At 38.0% G+C, this 20,776-nt stretch overlaps 1 long non-coding RNA gene and 1 other non-coding gene across 2 annotated transcripts in view; both read left to right on the forward strand.

Moving 5' to 3' along the window:
• Nucleotides 1-20,776, forward strand: part of LOC116667022 — a 429,450-nt gene that overhangs the window by 246,716 nt on the left and 161,958 nt on the right. The gene's annotated exons all lie outside the window — the stretch shown is intronic.
• TRNAS-AGA lies at nt 19,857-19,929 on the forward strand. Its single transcript has one exon. It is a non-coding gene; the product is annotated as a tRNA-Ser (tRNA).

Here is a 20,776-nt window from a genome sequence, read left to right on the forward strand (position 1 = left end):
AATTTTATACTTAAGATGACAAGAAGCAGAAGCATGGGCAAATCACTTGTCCGTGATGATAAGCATCATGGTGAATTGAAGGATAAAGATCAAAATCTGTGTGAAAGGATTTAACTGGACTAGACAGTACCCTCCCTTGATACCTTTTCCTCCTTCTTAGAGATGGTTGAGAGAAAGGCCACAGGAGGCTGCATGGATATAAACAACTGAAGATAACTGACATGCCTTTTGGAATGCAGCTTAGCGGGATAGAGAAGGCCTGACCCTAAACTTCAGATGGACCTCGGTTCAAAGCTCAGTTCTAGCGTCATTTACTTAGAATAGTTTTGTGACCTTAGACATGTCTCAGAATCATCACCTATAAATATGTATTTGTTGGCAGAATAAAATGAGATCACATACAACAGAAGTTAGGCAGAGTGATTTAATGATTACCCAATTGTAAATGCTTTGTAAATGTTTTTTATTTTTTTCCTCTCTATATCTCACATCACATTTGTGTTTAAAACACATGCCTGTTGTACACCTCTAATTTTCTTCTTGGATATCAGAATTTCACTTTCATATTGAATGGATTTCACATGCTGTGTTTTATAGAATATAAACATATATGATAAAGAAGTGTGTATATATATGCATATATATGACTGGTTCATATTACTTGGGAATCATAACAACATGAAGCATGATTACCTGCTTTCTTTCAGAATCAAGTCAGTCAACTGATATAAGCTGATACATGACCTTGGACATCAAGCCTTCCATACAAACGGTGTATCACTGTGCAGGAATCACCATCTTTCCTTTGGCATTGTATGATTCACCAAAAAGTCTTGTGGGACGGGTGTGCCAGTAAAAACATTACACTTTACAAGTGAGGTCACTCAGCTGGGAGCACTTCATTTTCTCGTCCAAATTCACATGTCTAATAATCAGTAGGGCCACGCCTAATGGGAGGCACGCAATTCAACCCCTAGCAGTCATGTTTTCTGAAGTTCTCTGCCTGGTGTCGTGGGGAGAGGCTATTAGGGTTGGAAAGACTAGAGAGGAGAATATGTTAGGGTGATGTTTGTGATTGCAGTTTTGAGGCAGAAATATTCTTGAGGTTAGGGAGTTAATAGGGAACGTTTTTACTGTGCTCTGTATGTAAAAGGAACCACCCAAAGAATAAAAGTTAAAGAATAACTTTTATATCTCCAGAAGGAAGTCTACATCTGTTTTTTCAAAGTCAGGAAAAGGGCAAAGTAGAAAGATACAGAAGAACAACACAACAAGTAGAAAACACAAAATAAGATTGAGAAATAAATCCAAATACCCCAGTAATTACAATATATATAAATAGAGTCAACTCACTAATCAAATAATAGACTGTCATAGTGAATAAAACTCAAGATACACTAATATTGTTATTCAAAATTTTTATTTAAAATAATTACTTCTGATTTGTTTGAAAATAATAGATAAGCCCAAAGAAATCCAGGTTAGGAATTTTAATGTCGAACCTAACTTACAAATGTAGATGAAAAGGAAAATGCATCAGAAAGATAAAAATGATACATAATGAATATGACTTGAATATCATTTAAAGCCCATAATTAATGAACAGAATTTAAAAAAATAAATGAACAGGTACAGTCAAAAATTAACAATACCCACTACTGGAATTAAGAGGTCAAGCAAACACAAATAAGCAAATACATAGGCAGTTCGAGTATTAGGTACTGGATGTAACTTTATAATCAACAAGGGTGAAATATACATGTGCTCATTATTCTCTGCTTTCTTTTCTGTTTATTTGCATTTTTCTTCTGTTCTTAAGTAATTATATATATTATATATTTTTAAAATAAAAGAACACTTAGCAATTTTCATATCATAAGCATGGAAATCTACATAAACTTGATACATTTTGAGAAACATAAAATGCCAAAAAGGACCAAAAATTAAACAAAATAACACAACAGCAATAAAACCTTAAATTAGTAATGAACTTCTAACTCCATTTCCATCAAAAGTTCAGGTCCATTTTTAAAATGAGTTTGGCTAATTTTTCAAGAAACAGATAATCCCAGTCTTATATGAGAGATTATGAAAAGTAAAAAACGAAATGGAATAATGAATTTATTCAGTGGCTTTAATAAAGTTAATTATTATTAATACCCAAACAAGTTAAAGGTAGTACAAGAAGAGAAATCATAGGCTAGTTTCACTTTTAAATATCGACGTGAAAAATCTGAAATAAGTCTAATACAAGCAAGTAATATGTTAAAAAAAAAAAAGTACGTCATGGACCAATGGGTTTATTCCAATAAGGTAATCATGTTTTAATATTAGAAAAACATAATTGTAGTTAATAATGGACTATAAGGGAGAACACACCAAATAGCTCAAAAGGTGCAGAAGTATGACGATGTTCTATATGACTTTATAATAAAAGTCAATTTTAAACAAAAGGTAACTTAATTTTGAAAAACCCTCAAAATTACGAAGTTGCATATGTTAACGTACTGCTGAGACTATTATAAACTCTTGTGCATTGCTGTTGGGTGATTAAACTGTCCATTGTGAAGAAGAGAGTGTCAATGCCTATGATGCAGGATATGTTTTTACATCAGTAAGACCAAGAAATTCTATTCCAAGGTTTATAGCCTAAAAAGCCTGCATAAATTTGTAAAAAGACACGTACAAAATTTTTTATAACAACCTTTTCTTTTTTTTTTGATGGTGGCTGTCACTAGTTAGAAGCAACCTACATGCCCATTACCAGGGGAATGATTAACTAAAATATGGTATATGCACAAAATAAAATGTGATGCAGAGTTGGAAGCAAAGAGCCAGATTTATAGCAATTAGGCTACATCTCACAAACATGTTAATCAGAAAAGGGAGCGAGAAAAAGATTTATAGCACCATTTATGCAAATTAATAACACATGTTAACACCATATATTTCTCAAGGGTACGCATATATCTAAATAGGTACACAGAAGGGAAATTGGAAAGATATAAAAAACACTAGTATGAGAACCTTTCATAAGGAGGGCAATAGCAGTACAGATGAGAAATGAACAGAAAATAATAATGAAATATGAGAGAAGGCATGAATAATTTAATTTAATTTAATTCTGTGCACCTAAGGTACAGATAAAATTAAAAGATACAAGTAAAATTGATTATGTGATACATGTATAAACATTTTGTATTTTTGTGTGTTCCTTGCAAGACTTTGTTAAACAGCAAGTTCTCCAAGTGTATTTAAAATAGGATTCAAAGTATATACCATTTTTTCCCCATGAACACATCTGTAACGTAAAGTATTTTCACTTGTCATCCTCTGAAATGTGGTTACTTTGCATGGAATCATAACTTCTCTGATTTAGCTTGCCTGGAGGAAACGGGGTTGAAAAGTTTGCATATTTCCTTTCTCTGTTCAGACAGTAAGGATAAAAGGAAGTCTGTGGTTTTTAGATAGCCTTTGAATTGACAGGCTGTCACCTTGAGTCTGAATCAAATTCTTCAAGGGTCAGGTTGACAAAGTGAATTAGTCTGTGAATTTCCTGATATTGAATTGGCTTGAATGAGGACCCAGTTCTAAGGCAGCCGCAAATCCCTGTTGGCAAAATGCGCAGATTAGAAAATAAAGATAAATCAAATAATACAAACACCCAGTAGCTTTTTTGAGAGCAAGTATTATTTCGTTTTATTGGAAACTGAGGCACAGGAAGATTTAGTGACATATTATTCCTAATCACACCACAAATTGGATAAAAGACAAACCAGATCTAGAACCACATTTTCTGATTCCTGGTCAGAACTTCTTCCACTACTGTGCCTCCTTTACAAAGTGTTCGAATGTATGTGATTCAGAGTACAATGACAAAAATGCATCATCAGTATTTAAGATTTCTTCATATGAAACATTCCACAGAGTTTGGAGGTTTACAGGAAGATGCAGAGTAGCAATTTGTGTTTGCAGTAGAGACATTTTAAACAACTGAAGTTTTAATTAACCACTCATTTTTATCCTTTCCACAGTGTGCACAGTAAAGTTTATCTGTTTGCTGTCTGAAGTTCTGTTTGCAAATTAGAAGCTCCTGCTTCTTTCCATTTTAATTAAAAATTGTGAGCTTGGCATAATCAACTTCTTCCCTTTTTTGGTTGTTTAATGAACATTAATGGAACAAAATTAAAGTGCTGTTTAACATTCCACCAATTTATTAATGGTTAGGTGGGATAACTTTGTTTTCAGGGACTATAGTTGAACTTGAATAATTTAGGGAAATTAACTTTCCCTCTAGCATTTAATAAAACCACCGGAGGGCATGGGCCCTGCAAAGCAGGTCAACACACTGTTGATGGCGTTGTTTGTATTGAGAAGATATCTTGAAGTCAGAGAAACCATCAGAAGTTTAATCAACAATTACTTCCACTTGATTAAAACGCTGGCATTTTTGATGAGGACAGTGCCATTTTCTCACGTTAGTGCTCCTGTCCATTTCACTCGTATATCTTCTCTGTTAGTATATATAGTTTCCAACTATCTCTGTGCATTCATTGCTCACATATTAAAAGCCTCCTAGATATCTGGTCCTACCCAATATTTTGTATACTTCTGAGCATGTATTTATTATACTCAGAAGTTATTTTTTAAGCCTATGAGAGGCAGTATAATAGAATATTTTACTATAAGCATTCAAACTTTGACAACAACACAAACCCTTACTTTGAATCCTAGATCTGCCCCTTACCAGCTGAGCAGTCTTGGGGCAAGTTATTATCTTCTTTGACTTTAAGGTTTCTCTCATCTGTGTTTGCCTCACAGTAAAGAACACGTTTGTACTCTCATAGAATTTACCATTGAGCAGGGGGAGGAGTCTTGAAGCATTAAATCACATAGAATGGCTATTTGCTAGAAATTTTTACCAGGTTTAGTGAAATTCTTAGGAGTCTGTAAACATGATAGTCTTCCCTAAGGAAAAAAAAAAAGCCTATTAAACTAGGGCTGGAAAGATGAGTAGAAGTTGGTCAAGAGAAAAACGAAGGGGAAAAAGTGTCCCAGGGAGAGAATAAAGCAGATGCAAACTCTGTGAGAGGAAAGGAAATTGGTTTTCTCGAGCATCTGAAGGAAGCTGGTGCAGAGGCAGAGAAGTGGTAAGCTGACAGAGGTGGGCACAGGGTGGATCATGCAGAACACTGTAGCTAAATTGAGAAAGTTAGACTTTGTCTAAGGGTGGTAAACTACCAGAGGGTTTAAAGCAGCGCAGGAAATAAGAGAGTGTTTGTTTTCTATTGCTGTTGTAACAAATTACCACAAACTTAGTGGCTTAAAACAACACAGTTCTTAAATCGTACAGTTTTCTTTGTCAAAAGTGCAGCACAGGTCTCATTGGCCTAAAGTCAATGTTGAGAGGACAGGATTCCTCTCTGGAAGCCGTAGAGAAGATGGTACTTCCTTGACTTTCCTGCTTAGAGAGTGCTTATATTCCTTGGCTCAGGGCCCTATTCCTCCTTCAGAGCCAACAACAGCAGGTGGAGTCCTCACATGTCATCACCCTGACCTCCTCATCTTTCTTCCTCTTCCACTTTCAAGGATGCTTGTGATGATAATAGGTCCACCTGGGTCATCTACTATAATCTCCCTATTTAAAGTCATCTGACTGACAATGTAACAGCCTTAATCCCACCTACAACCTTAATTTCCTCTTTTCATGCAGCAACTTAATCACAGGTTATTCTGAGTATTAGGCTGTGGACATCCTGGCGGGGATCATTACTCTGCCCACCACAGAGAGGGAGCCATGTGAGGGAGTGATCTCAGGAAAAGTCCTGCAGAGAAACTCAGGAGCGTAAATTCACTTCAGAGATAATTCCTTATGGGTCACTCCAGGGAGAAGTAAATTCATATTCACTCACAGCTGGAGGACATACCTTTTAAGAAAGGGGTGGTGGCCTTTGAAAGAGAAAGTAAATCAGTTAAGGTATAATGCAGTGCTATTTTATGTAGCATTAAGAACAAATATGCTGGTAATTAAACTACCGTGGTTCATGAATTGTAAGATGTTTCTTGATTTCAACTATGATACAGTGTGAAAAATGTGCATCTTATAATCAGTGACTTTGGAAAAGGATATTAAAACTTTATTAAGCATTTATTCCTACTGTCATCCCCATTCTCTCTTGTATTTTTTCACATGTGCCCATAGAGAATATGTTGTCAAGCTGTACACTCCCGTTTGTCGACTCCCTTTATCTTCTAGTTAAACAATGTATTTGCATCCGACCCGTCCGTTAACATGGACATGGCAAACACGAGGTACACTGCCAGCTCTGCCAGGTTTTTAAACTACTTTTAACCCTGGGGAGACATCACTGATCAATCAGAAACATTCTTACAGAGCTTTAGGAAGACTCAGGGTCTTTCTCATAGGTGAGATGACAACATAATTGATTGTTGAAGCTAGGGCTGTTCTGAGAGTCAAAGTGAGAGCTATTAATAAATGCTTGAATAGAAAGTATGAAATGAGAGCAGCCTAGGCAAAATGGGATGTATTGTGTCTCTACTCATAAAAGTTCCATAATTCACTGTCAATAGATGAGCATTAGCATGAAAGTTGAAATACATTTGCCAGCTTTGTCTAAAAATTGGGTTCTGATGTAATTGGAAACAGAAGAATCTTTGGGCGGGACTGGAGGGGATGTAGCGTGAGGATCTCCTTGAGGAGTCCTGACTGTTGTTGCCTCCAGCCAGCTCTCTTGTCTGTCCATCCCCATCTCCTGACTTACTTTTTCTCTGACCTTCCTTAGCTGTGTTTCCCTAATTTCCAGCCTTACCACTCGGGACTCTATAAACAGGTGTTCGCTTATGCTGCTTCTTACACTTTTTTGTGTGTGAGTCCTTCAATGCCAGGGTCAGCCTGCTTGTTACAGTGGCTTAGGAGTTGTCCCCAGTCATAGCCCAATTTTGACAATTGGATTTATGATGTGTCAGATAAACATGGAGAAGAGAAGTCAAGAGACAGAAGACCATGAAACAGACATCATTTGCAAGGATGGTATTATTCAATGAAGAAAAACTGAAAATGTGAATTTCATAATGTGTAAAATGTCTAAACGTTTTCTTTGATTTCTGACTAGAGATTTGTAAAAAATTATGGGAACCATAAACACACTCAAAGAAATGAATCACATATTGAAGTGACGTGAGAGAAAATATCCTATTATGGCTTGATATTTTGGCTGTATAATTCAAATGGTCTAAACAAGTGAAAACACATAAAAATATAACATGTCTGTTTACTTTGAGTTCTTTGATCCAGAGTACACAATTAAACACATATTTCTGCATTTAGAAAAAGTTAAGTAAGAATTTGTGCTGTGATGTTCTTCATTTATTAAAAAAGTTAAACCATACATCAGGCTGATTGCTCGTCTATCTTGAGGATAAAAAATAAAGGCCATGTGGCTGAGGAACATTGCTCTTCTTTTTCATAGCACAATTGCTTGGTTCATCTGTTTTGCAAAGAAGAATCCAAGCATAAATAGTTCTATCATAAATAGGAAGGCTTATACTTTAATCACATAAAATAGGCTGAGCGAGGAAATTAGGAAGAAGGAAGAGATAAAGATTAGAAAGAAAGGGAAGGAAAAGAAAAATAATGGATATTTAAAAAGACAGTCTAGACAGCTGAAGACAAAGGCAGTTACCTACCTTCCCATCTCCCTCTCAATATTTCCTTCCAAACAACACAGAACAATAAGAAGAGGGTATTTAGGTCTGGCTCTATACATACGTAGTTGTGGATAAAGTCATGTACATCCCTACACACGTCTCATGGTATATCAGTTATCCATGTCATTATATATGTATATATACCATGTCCTCTGCATAACTTAAAGATAAGAATATCCAATTTTCATAATAAGTGAAGTATAAAGAGGAAAATCACCAGATCCTAGCTGTAACTGCTCATACTCCCCCTGCAAAGCTTTGTGAATAACTGGAGGTAAGAAGGTGGTTAACTAGGAGGCCCAAGCTTACTACAAAGCCACCCCAATTAGTATGAAAACATTAGAAATGTTTCTTGGTAGGTCAGAGCAGGGACTACAAGAAAAGATGTAAAAATAGCATGATTTAAAGGGCACTTTGATAAGCATAGTTTCTGAAGGAGGAAAAGGGCAAAAAGGGAAGAAATAAACACTTTTTGACAATTGAGTGAAGGGGAAAAGAAGCAAAAGAGCAAACTACAGGGTTCGGAAGACAAAATTTAAGATCTGCAAGCCACAGAATTTAAAGACTCATAACCCCTCCCCCCCCACCAGAACAACAGCAAAATCTATTCAATTGTCTGCACTGGTAGAGTATTTTTAAACTACAAATCTTGTAAAATTCCCCAATATCACAAAAATTCACAAAAAGGAAAATTAATAAACCCATACAGATCTATTGGAAAAATTCAGAAAACAAAATTCCAAACACATCAATAGCAGATAATTCTTAAGAAAAAACAGGAAAGAGAAGTAAATTACAAATCAACAGTCCAAACAGAGTTAAATATACTCAAACAAGCATTTAAGGATATGAGAGACGCCTTGAATCAAAAATTCAACAGCTAAAAATAGAAATGGACAGAAAGAGAAGAAATAAAAAGAGGCTTTTAAAAACTTTTTAAAACTTTTTTTATTCAAGAACAGTCAGTTACAATGTGTCCCAGCACAGTGTACAGCAGTGTCCCAGTCGTGCATATACATACATATATTCATTTTCATATTTTTTTCTATTAAAGGTTATTACAAGATAATGAATACAGTTCCCTGTGCTACACAAAGGAAACTTTTTAAAATCTATTTTTATATATAGTGGCTAACATTTGTAAATCTCAAACTCCCAAATTTGTCCCCTCCCATCCCCTTTCCCTAGTAACCGTAAGATTGTTTACTAAGTCTGTGAATCTGTTTCTGTTTTGTAGATGAGTTCATAGTGTCCTTTTTTTTTTTTTTAGATTCCACATATGAGTGACATCATATGGTATTTTTCTTACTCTTTCTGCCTTACTTCACTTAGAATGACAATCTCTAGGTCCATCCATGTTGCTGCAAATGGCATTATTTTATATTTTATGGCTGAATAGTGTTCCATTGTATAAATATACCACAGCTTCTTTATCCAGTCATCTGTTGATGGACATTTAGTTTGGTTCCATGTCTTGGCTCTTGTATATAGTGCTGCTATGAACATTGGGATGCTTATATCTTTTCACATTAGAGTTTCCTCTGGATATATACCCAGAAGTGGGATTGCTGGATTATATATTAGCTCTATTTTTAGTTTTTTGATGAATCTCCATACTGTTTTCCATAATGGCTGCACCAAACTACATTCCCACCAGCAGTATAGGAGTTTTCCCTTTTCTTCATATATTCTCCAACATTTATCATTCATGGACTTTTGAATGATGGCCATTCTGACTGATGTGAGGTGATACATTGTAGTTTTGATTTGTATTTCTCTGATAATTAGTGATATTGAGCATTTTTTCATATGTCTGTTGCCATTCGTGTGTCTTCAATGGAGAATTGTTTGTTTAGGTCTTCTGCCCATTTTTGGATTTAGTTGTTGGGTTTTTTTGTTATTAAGTTGTATGAGCTATTTATATATTCTGAAAATTAAGCCTTTGTCAGTTGCATCGTTTGCAAATGTTTTCTCCCATTCCATAGGTTGTTGTTTTGTTTTGTTTATGGTTTCCTTTGCTGTGCAAAAGCTTATGAGTTTAATTAGGCCCCATTTGTCTATTTTTGCTCTTATTTCCATTGCCTGAGTAGACTGCTCTAGGAGAACGTTGCTAAGATTTATGTCAGAGAATGGTTTGCCTATGTTTTCTTCTAGGAGATTTATTGTGTCTTGTCTTGTATTTGTCTTTAAACATTTTGAGTTTATTTTTGTGTATGGAGTGAGGGAGTGTTGTAACTTCATTGATATACTTGCTGCTATCCAGTTTTCCCAACACCACTTGCTGAAGAGACTGTCTTTTCTCCATTGTATATTCTTGCCTCCTTTGTCGAAGATTAATTGATGATAGGTCTGTGAATTTATTTCTGGGCTCTCTGTTCTGTTCTGTTGATCCATATGTCTGGTTTTATGCCAATGCCATGCTGTTTTGACTACTGTAGCTCTGTAATATTGTCTGAAGTCTGGGAGGGTTATTCCTCCAGCTTCGTTCTTTTTCTTCATTATTGCTTTGGCAATTTTGTGTCTTTTGTGATTCCATATAAATTTAGGATTGTTTGTTCCAGTTCTGTGAAAAATATCCTGGGTAATTTGATAGGGATCAGATTAAATCTGTAGATTGCCTTGGGCAGTATGGCCATTTTAATGATACTGATTCTTCCAATCCAAGAGCATGGGATGTCTTTCCATTTCTTCAAGTCTTTAATTTCCTTAATCAATGTTTTATAGTTTTCCATGTATAAGTCTTTCACCTCCTTGGTCAGATTTATTCCTAAGTATTTTATTGTTTTGGGTGCAATTTTAAAAGGGATTGTTTCTTTTTTTTTTCCTGTTGATTCACTGTTAGTGTAAAGAAATGCAACTGAGTTTTTTTGTATGTTAATCTTGTACCCTGCTACCTTACCAAATTATTTTATTAGCTTTAGTAGTTTTTTGTGGAGCAAATTACTACATTGTTTTTAAAATAGTCTTTCACAAATTTATTTATGAAAACTGTTGAGTACAACTGAAATAATGGTTAATAATTTATCTTAAATTTATTTGTCTCCTTTTAAAATTATTTGTCACAGGAATCTATAGTTATCAAAATTAATATTGTCTGAGATCCCTTCAATCTCATGTGCATTCTCCAGATAGTCCTTTAATGTCAAAAATGAATTAAGAAACCATCTCACGGTATGAGGTTCATAACCTAATTTTTTTTTTTTCACTGAGAAACAGAGCATATACTCTGTTTCTGGATTTTTTTCCTTTAGAGGAAAATGCCAAAAATCCAACAGACTTTTTAAAAACTTTTATGTCAGTGATTCAGAACTGTGTACATGCTTCCAAAACGGGATTGTTGCTTCAAATCACACCTCTGTGCATTGGGCTGGCTGAACTACATAGATTCGAATCGTCCTCTGACCTCTCTCTGTGGTTCTGATTAAAGCAGAATGGCTCTGGGGAAACTTTACTGTAGCAGATATAAGTTTACCTGTTTCTGTGGAAATGAAATGATATCTAACAACCGGTCAGAGATAAAATGGGATGTGAAGGTTCCCGCTTCCCAAAGTGGCTAGGCCCCGGGCACATGCTTGGCAACAGCTGGAGGTAAATCTGTCAGCAGGATTTTATTCTCCTTGTCTCTAAGCCCATACAGCTCCGGGTGTGAGTATGTTTTTCTCTTTTGCGGAGCTGCAAATCAGTATTTACTTTTATTGGGGGAATGTACGTAGTAGTGGATGTGACTTAACTTCCCAACTCATGTGCGCAAGAGAACACAGTGGGGAGTCCTCTCAGTCATTCGTGGAAGGTTTGTGTGCCTCTGGGAATCCAGCACGTCCCACCCTCCAGGCCGTGATGGTTGTTCAAGCTGGCCTTATTGTTCAACTCCACATGCTTTCTGGAAGGATGCTGGCTCTTGGGTTCCATGCCACATGCTGGCATGGGATTCTTCACTATGTCAGCAAGAATCACGGGCCAAGGGCCAGGAAAGAGTCTCCCTAAGTTTGCCCAACTCCACCCTCTAGACTTTTCACCATTACACTGGAGCAATGTCCAGAATTGGTGAACGTGTTGTTCCATTGCCTGTGAATCCCAGAGACCTCTTCTCCTACTTGGCCTGGGGGAAATATCTCCACTTCTCCCACCACCTGCAAAGTCCTCTCCAGTCCACCAAGAGTGTTCTCTTCCCTGAGGGTAAGCTTTTCCTAAAGAAGGGAAAGAGGCATTTCCTGATGAAGTTTTTCTTTACACCTATAACATTCCAGAAACAAGGAAACATTAAGACCTATGTGGCCTGGAGGAGGGTCAGAAGGCAGGGAAGAAGGGGACTATACCCTAAATGAAACCAAGCTAGTATCTCAATAATTATCTTGCTGCCACTAGGTCAGTTATAATTGACAAAAGATGTGGCCAAATAAATACCAGGCAAACCTGTTACCACTGACTCCTAAGGGGAGGATCAGCACTATTTTGTTACAGTCACAGAAATCTGATTGTTTGCATCCAGAGAAAGAAAAGCCCTAGAAAACATGTATTTGTTTCCATATATCATCACGTTTGTTTATCTTAGATGCCAATGTCTCCCAGTCCAAAACTACTGCCTCCCCGTTCCATGAACTCCCTCAATGCTAATATGTGCATCTCTTTACCTTAGCTCTTTCTAGCTTGCGTGTGTTTATACATGCTTTTTCTCCACGCCATTTGCAAGCTCCCTGAACTTAAGATCCATGCTTACTGCTCATCTGTAATGCGGACACTGCTGATTGTAGTACCAGACACACGTAATATACACTTAAGCCATTCACTGGGATTGAGCTCTGGGAATATTTAGCATATGCAAATGCAACTTTACGAGGGAAATAATAATAATTACAATAATAAAAAGAACACAGATTGAGGCTATTTTACCTGTCATTTCACTCTATGGGCATCGGGACCCATGTGCTCTCAGTTCCCTGTAGACCTCAGCACTCTGTTTCTCTGACTGTGGTTCTAATGACTGTAATTATTTTGTGTCCCTAAACATACACCAAGTACAAAACCTAGACTCCAAAAGGCTGGTGCAATACTAGGAGTAAAACTGACTGATGTAAAACCATCTTGCAATAAACCAGTCACTTGGGGGTATTATCTAGGTTCTAACACTTTATTAACTGTGTGATTTGAGAAAGTTTTTTTTACCTCCATGAGCTGTGGTTCAGTCATCTATAAAGTGGAGTTAATACAAGTGCCATCAAACAGGGCTTTCCTGAGTATTAGGTTGATTACGCTCATACATGATGGGGCAATTTTTTCATTGTCTGCGTGGGACCCAGTATTGATTTAGTGACACTGGGACTTCAAACTCTGGACACATGAAAATATAGCCCTCTTGGCACAGGCATTAGTTTTCCCATGATTAGTAGAAGCAGTTGTGAGATCTCTCCAAGCAGCCATATAAGCAATTCGAGTTTTGATTGTGGAGAAAGGACAGGGCAGATTCCTCCCACTGACTGTAGACAACAGAAGGGTTTACAGACACAGTGAAGGCATCCTATTATGGGCCACAGATTTGGCTAGGAAAGCACGAAAATACTTGGGGGGAGGTTCCCACCTTGCTTGGGAGAAAAGGTAACAAATATTTGCACTATAAACTTGAAACACTGATAACAAAATATTTGGTATGTAATTTCCACTAAATAATTGGTGTGCTATCCACATACACCGACTGGGATTTTGTGTTTTTAATGTAAAAAACATTTTGCCTCTTCCCCATGGGGAAAAATTCTTTGCTTAACCGGTTTCTTTTAGTTAGGAGAGCTACAGCAATGGCTAGATTAAGAGGTGCTATCATCCATCCCAAGATGATTAAAGACCTAAAGGAAGTCATTTGCATCATTCACTGAAAGGCAAAGTGAGGGGCTATATATTTTGTAAAAGATCCAGACACAGACATTGATTTTTGTGGTGGACCACCAGCGTCTACCCTCTGTCCTGGGGAAGCAAAATTTAGTGCCATTTAAAAAAAAGTTAATTAAACCTACTGATGTATGACTAGGAAAAATGTAAGCTTGTCAGAATGCTGGTATTGCAGGGAGGCACTCCAAGAGGGCAGACATCATGACTGAAATGGTGTCTTAAGAATGGTGCCAAGCCCTGCCCTGCCCTCATCTCTCCAAAGAAGCCCAGAGAAAAGAATATAACCAGGAAAGCCTGTTAAGGAGTCTAATGGCATAATGTAATATAAACTATACCTAATTACAAGCCAAGGGATCTGGTGTCCTTCCTCCCCCTATTCCTTTATTTGAAAACCTTTATGAGCACCTGAAATGTACTAGGCACTGTGCCAGCTCTGAGGGATACAGCCTCAATTAGAAAAACGAGGTCTTTGATTTCAAGGAATGGATATTCATATAGGTTATGAGTCTACTCACTGCATGTTCTTCAACAGGTTACTTTCCCTCTCTGGGCCTCAATTTCCTTATCTGTCAGTTGACTAGTAATCTACGATTCTGTTTTTGTCACTACACTGGGAAATAGGATATGCAAGATGATGTATAGATTTGGAGAAAGGTCATGGAGTGGTGATGGGTCTGATTTTGGACCACACATTGGAGAATCCTGCTTGGAATGAGGGATAAAGGTGGAGTTTTAACATGGAGAGGAGCTGAATCCACAGGGGTACAAGCTTCATGAGCTCTTCCAGAAGGAGAGTTTACGCGGGAAGGGGAGAAGGGATGAACCCAGGGAAGGTACTAGGCTGTGGCCCTACTGTGTTACTGCACTAAGTGCCTCACAGTAACTCTGTAGGGTTAGAGTTTCCTCTTGTTCCCATCGTAGAGATGAGGACATTGGAATGAAGCAAGATGAAAATGTCAAAGATTACATGCTTAGTGCCCTGTGATGCCCACCCCACCCCAGTTCACTCTCAAGCCTAGGTTTGTCTTTCTCCATCATGTGGACTGTGCTAGAGTGTACAAAGAACAGAGGAGCAGCAAAGGAGGAAAAAGTGCTTCCTGCTGGGGGAATTTTTGTAGAGTTATGTGGAAGAGGTAGCACATAGGCTGGGCTGGGTTAGGACGTATGACATGGAAGGGCAGAATTAGATATTATAGGCAAAAATGCAATATAGATAAAGAAATAGAGACAAAAATTGAAGATCGGGTGGGGGTGGGTGGGTATAGCTCAGTGGTAGAGCACGTGTATAACGTGCACGGGGTCCTGGGTTCTATCCCCAGAACTTCCATCAAAAACAATGGAAGACTACAGCAACAACAACAAAATAGTAAGACTGACACAGTGCAGTAAAAAGAAGGGCTAAGAGTGGAAATGTAGTTTGGAGCAGCTTGTTTTGAATGCCAGGCCAAGTATGTTAGACTCACAGCCAAATGGCTGAGGGTCCAGTATTGAAGGTTTCTGGAGGAAATCTGTGATGTACTCAGAGTTGTGCTTTGGAAAGATTAATTTTCCATCATTTTCAAATTGACTGAAGTCCTTGGTTGGCATCACCCAAAGGATCTGGAAACTTGGGGGAAGAAAATTTTAAATGGTGCCTTTTCAGGGTTGACCTCTGTAGGCTAATCCTATCGGTCTATTCTGCTTCCCCACCACAATCCATCTTCTAAGATATGTTAGACCTGGCAGTCTCAAGATGTCCTACAGAATTTCAGGCTTCCCCATTCCTTTTAGTTAAGCCGTGGCACACACAGCTCTGCGTGTAAGCAAGCTCTGATAAACACTGCTTCCTGTGGTACTGCGTTGCTTTCTGCGTACGACCTTGATAAGCATGTGTCTGTGAAGCAGAACAGCTTAGACATAGCCTCTCAGATCGATGTAAGAAATGATCCTTTAAACTTACTGTGTGCTGCCTACCTCCCTACCCTCAAGGCCATTCCAGCAAAACACAGGCTCTCTCTTTTGAAACAGAAAAATCCTCTGGGGACCTGAGCAAACAGCTCCAGGAGTGAACGTGGGGTATCGTTTTACCCATCTGTTTTTACTTTCATCTGAAGATGTCAGTGAACACAGGAAAACACATAATACCAGCTCCTCGTTTTTGTGTTTTTCTGGACTTATCCCATCACAGGGCTCTTGAAATGCCAGTGGCCCTGGGTACCTTTCAAAAGGGGAACAATGACTTTGATCCCCAAGAAGATGTTTGTGAACCTAGATTAAGAAGAAACTGTTCTACCATGAGCCTCTGTCTCTGCAAGCAGTGGAATGATGAAGCTGACAAGAGATCTCAGAATTATTCCCTCTGCAAATACTTGGGTGGTTACTTTTTGATATCAGGCCCATAGTGTTTTGTGTCTAATCCTGAAGCCCATATTGTTCCGACACTGCTTTTTCAGTAAACATTAAAAAGAATCAACTTTTGTCTTCCCCTGGGGTACTAAGTAAGACTCTGTGAGTTCACTCAAAACCAAACAACAACAAGAAATGAACATACAAAATAATGTTTATTCTTTCTCATGTTGACAAACTCATAGGTTGTACCTATTTGTCATACTGATATCCAGACACAAGGTTCAGTGACTGTCTAATTAGATGGTTTTTATTGGAGGCCTAAATATGAGCCATTAACTCATTAATATGAGTCCTCTTTCTCTTACACATTAAGGAATAACCAAGAGATGGGGTATGCTTGAATATTTCCTTGAAGACTCTTTACTGGTAAATTTGAAGATGTTCCAAACCTCATAAGCATTAGTAACAAAATACCCCTAAGAATGTAGCCTTTAAAAAAAAAATGTTTAATTTATTGTAAAATATAATGCCTCTCAATACTAAAAAAAAAAAATAATAATAACCTATCATAACTTTGGCCAGCTGTTTCTTTTAGCAGAACATTCAATTTCAAAGTGCTGTGTATGTTAAGACTATCCAAAACTCAAATTGTTAAAATAAATTTTCTGTTAGAATAAATCTTAGACATATATTTTATCTATAGACAATTATTTTATAGCACAAGTCTGCTAGAGCACAGGATGCCTGTAGTGGGTTAGTTATCAGCCTGTACACGGCACACAGTATGTCACTTTGGGGTCGGGGAAAATAGAGTCAAATTATGGATAGCAAGCATTAGATGAAAATATACTTCCTTAACAACAGCAAAATCCGTTTTGGCCCCCCTCCTATGGTTTAAAATCAACCTAGTGTTTAGAATTTAGAATTCACCAATGAAATCTGAAACCTCACTTGTTTTAGAGAGACTCGGGGTACCCTGAACAAGAGAGTTCTATTCTGAAGAAACTACATACTCAGGAAGAGAGAAGGGTCCTAAGAGAGATGGCCTGTATGCAAAGTCCAGAGAAAGTCAATGACTCAAAGAATTGCGTTAATTCTTACCCCTGCTTATCTGTAAACCCAAACGGCAACTAATCTTAAGGATTTTATAGCGAGTCACTTTTATTCTGCTCAAAATACTATGCCCCTCCTGGGTTTGCCCCATTTTATTTCCTCTGATTATTTAATCACTCATGAAAGCTTCCCCTCCTTCCCTCTGGTACTCTCCAATTCTATAGCCCCTGATAATAGAAAGATATGTCTTTACAGCATCCAGTGAGGGACTTCGTAAATTCCATCCACTCTCAAGAGAGCACCTGGTTTAGGATGGTCAGGGTGTTTTGCCAGCATATACATCGTTCCTGATTCTTGCTCTGCATAAGGTCAATTAATTGAAAGTGATTCCACAAGTCTTTTGTTTGCCTTAATCCTAATCCTAATTCTTCCTAGCCTTTATTTTTTTTAAATCAGATCTCAGGCAGGATTCAGATTCTGTGATCAATCAGTGAACAATCCTTTATTGGCCAGAAGCATGAAAATCCAGGGACATTACCTGCATCGGAGTGTGGGTGTCACATTTCATGTTTGTCAGAGTCTTGATATGCTTCCAGATTTATTTTAGGTCTGTTCTCTGTAAGACCAAAATTGATTTTCAAATGCTCTGTTATTTATAAGCACCCTCTTCTGCCGCCACATGCCTCTCTCTTTCCTCCCTTTCCATCTCCTCTTGCTTTCTCCTCCCATCTCGCACCCCCTCTGTGGTCTTTGTACTGACTGTACTTGTCAAAAGTTAGGCATGGCCCCTGTCAAGGACATGAGCATGCAGCTGTAAGGGAGAGCGCAATAATGTATTGCTATTAGTTATTGATGTTTAAAAAACATGTAGGAAAATTAGTAAACATCTGTGGTAAGAAATGACCATTGGCCTAACTGTCTGTACATTTTTTTTAAATGCACAGGGAGATTGTTTGCAGCCCTTTCCCTAAAGCATATCCCCCTAATCTTGTCACTGTCCTTTGAGAATGCCAACAGAGGTGGAGAAACTTTTTCTTGGCTGCCTTCTCATGCTGGGCATTATGAGAGGTTGTGCTGAGCTCCAAGTCTATACCTGTTTCCTGAGGCCTGATCCTGGAATTGTTGAAATTGTTGCCTGGATTAGATGGAAATGTTGCTTATAGGAACAGCACATGTTAGTGACAGATAAAGACTCATTACACAGCAGTTCCAGCCCTGGGTCCTTTATAAACCAAAGTGCGTCGTGTGTTGTGATAGGGAGTAATTAAAATTGAAAAGGCTGTCTATGATGAATGTCCTATGTTTTTTTTTTAATTTTTCAGAAAGTAAGCTCTAAATCAAGAAACAAATGTACAACTGTAGTCCTAGCTCTCTGAGAGTGTGCAGATGCTTGTATGTGTGTGAAGGAGGGGAGAGAGAAACAGAGAGACATAGATCAAAATAGAGAGGGAGATAAAAGCTGGTAATATAATAATGGTAATCACAGGAACAAAAATGACGCACAATATTTACTTAGTGTTTAATATATGTCCGCTAAGGCAGGGCTGACACTAGGGTGGGACAAGTGTGTAACTCACTTCAGAAGCAAAATTTAAGAAAATGCCCCCAAAACTCAGTAATCAAAATAAATAATACTTAAAGCAGTATGTTAAAAATCAAAATCAATGCGAAAATTCCATTTTGAAAAAGTATTAAAATATTAAGAAAAGACAAGTTCAATAGTAAGGTGCTAAACTCTCCATCTCCGTTGTCTGGTTTAATGACCAAACAGCCATATACAATTGGTTTTATCTTACACATATTTTACTGATCGGCCATGAGTAGTAAAGAGCAAAAGGAGGGGACATGACCTGACAGTTTTCATCCTCCAAGCTTGGAATAGTGTTTGCTGGGAGATACATACAGAGGCAGACAGAGATGTGTGACCTCCCACTGCCCACTGTGTTCTGGGCAGTGCCCAGGGATCTAGGTAGGATCAGATGTCAGAGGCAGAGAGGCGCTATGGGTCCAGGTTATGGAATCTTCCAGCTCTACAGTGAGGGATGAGGCTGACTTGTTAGACTGTGGTAGGTCAGTGGCCTCCAAGCCCTGTTCTTACACCTCAGTACTCGGGGTTGGTAGAGCACTGGCCCCTCCCCTGACATAACTAGGACCAGGAGTCCATGGGTTGGTTGCAGCTGTCTGGTCAGTTTTCCTGCCCCTGATTCTTGCTGGGAAGCCCAGGTCCTTTATATTATGAGGCTGTGTGGCTCTAGGCTATGTGCTACCTCACAACTGTAACCACAATAAATTGCCTAAAACTCCCAGCAGCAGCCAGTTTCCATGAAGCAGGTTTCTGTTCCCCGATGGTACTATTCTGTAGGAGACCAGCTCCCACTCTGGGAGTCCATTCTTCAAGGAGCCCAACATCCCCTGAGTTAGCCTTTCCCTCTGAGTGTTCAACCTATTTGTTCAAGGCCACGCATCTAATAAATCTGGAGAGTCAGCATTCAAATACAGGTCTGTAAGATTCCAGAACTCAAGCTGGTAGCCACTACGTCATATTAATACCCTTCATTCATTCATTCGATGCTTTTATTGAACCTTTCATTTGTGCCAGATTATTTTCTAAGTTCTGGGGGTAACAGGCAGCAAGACAGTCACCATCTTTATCTTCTCAGGGCTTATTAAAAGCTAAGCAGCATCACTCTTTATGGTTTTCAAGCAAAGGAATTCTTTCAGTGGGTCACTCCCACTTTCTCTAGGTTTATGTTCTGTGACATGCTATAATGGACTATCAAGAAAGTTGTAATTTTGTTTAAAATGATATCCAAACTAGACAACATCTTGCAAGGAGGCCCTTACTGTCAGAAGATGTGGGGGCAAGGGAGGGGGTAGCTCAAGTGGTAGAGCGCATGCTTAGAATGCACGAGGTCCTGGGTTCAATCCCCAGCACCTCCTTAGAAAATAAACCTGATGACCTCCCTTCCCCGCCAAATGAAATAATTAAATGATACAATAATAAATAAATAAAATATTTTATTATTTATTTATCTTTTAAACATTTTCTTATTGAGCTATAGTCAGTTTACAATGTTGTGTCAAATTCCAGTGTAGAGCACAGTTTTTCAGTTATATATGAACATACATATATTCATTGTCACATTTTTTTTCTGCTGTGAGCTACCACAAGATTTTGTATATGTTTCCCTGTGCTATACAGTATAATCTTGTTTATCTATTCTACATATGCCTGTCAATATCTACAAATTTTGAACTCCCAGTCTATCCCTTCCCACCCCTGTCCCTTGGCAACCACAAGTTTGTATTCTATGTTTATGAGTCTGTTTCTGTTTTGTATTTGTTTGTTTGTTTGTTTTTTAGATTCCACAGATGAGCGAGCTCAATAAATAAAGTATTTAAAGAAATACATCATCATTTCGTCTTGGCACAGGCAACAAGTCTCTTCTTTGGGGCTTGTGGAAGGGCACTGACGCACTGCCTTGTGTGGGAGACAGGACCTTTCTGATCTGTTAGTCTTTTACAACATTGATATTGCTGCCGATGACCCAATAGTTGCTTTCTTGAAATTTATAGAAAGAATAAACATGGCCTTGTAACCCTTAAAACAAGAGGAAAATAAACTGGCACATGAATTTTGTGGGTTTTGTTTGAGTATGTCCAAGATTCCTTTCTTTAGATTGAACCCTGACCTTCATGTCAAACATGAACAGCTAAAATGTTTTCTGTGTGTTTATGTGCTTTTGACCATGATGAGGCTTTGGGGGACATTAGCATAGAATATGGA

Source organism: Camelus ferus, chromosome 11 (assembly GCF_009834535.1).
Source record: "Camelus ferus isolate YT-003-E chromosome 11, BCGSAC_Cfer_1.0, whole genome shotgun sequence".
NCBI classification, from domain to species: domain Eukaryota; kingdom Metazoa; phylum Chordata; class Mammalia; order Artiodactyla; family Camelidae; genus Camelus; species Camelus ferus.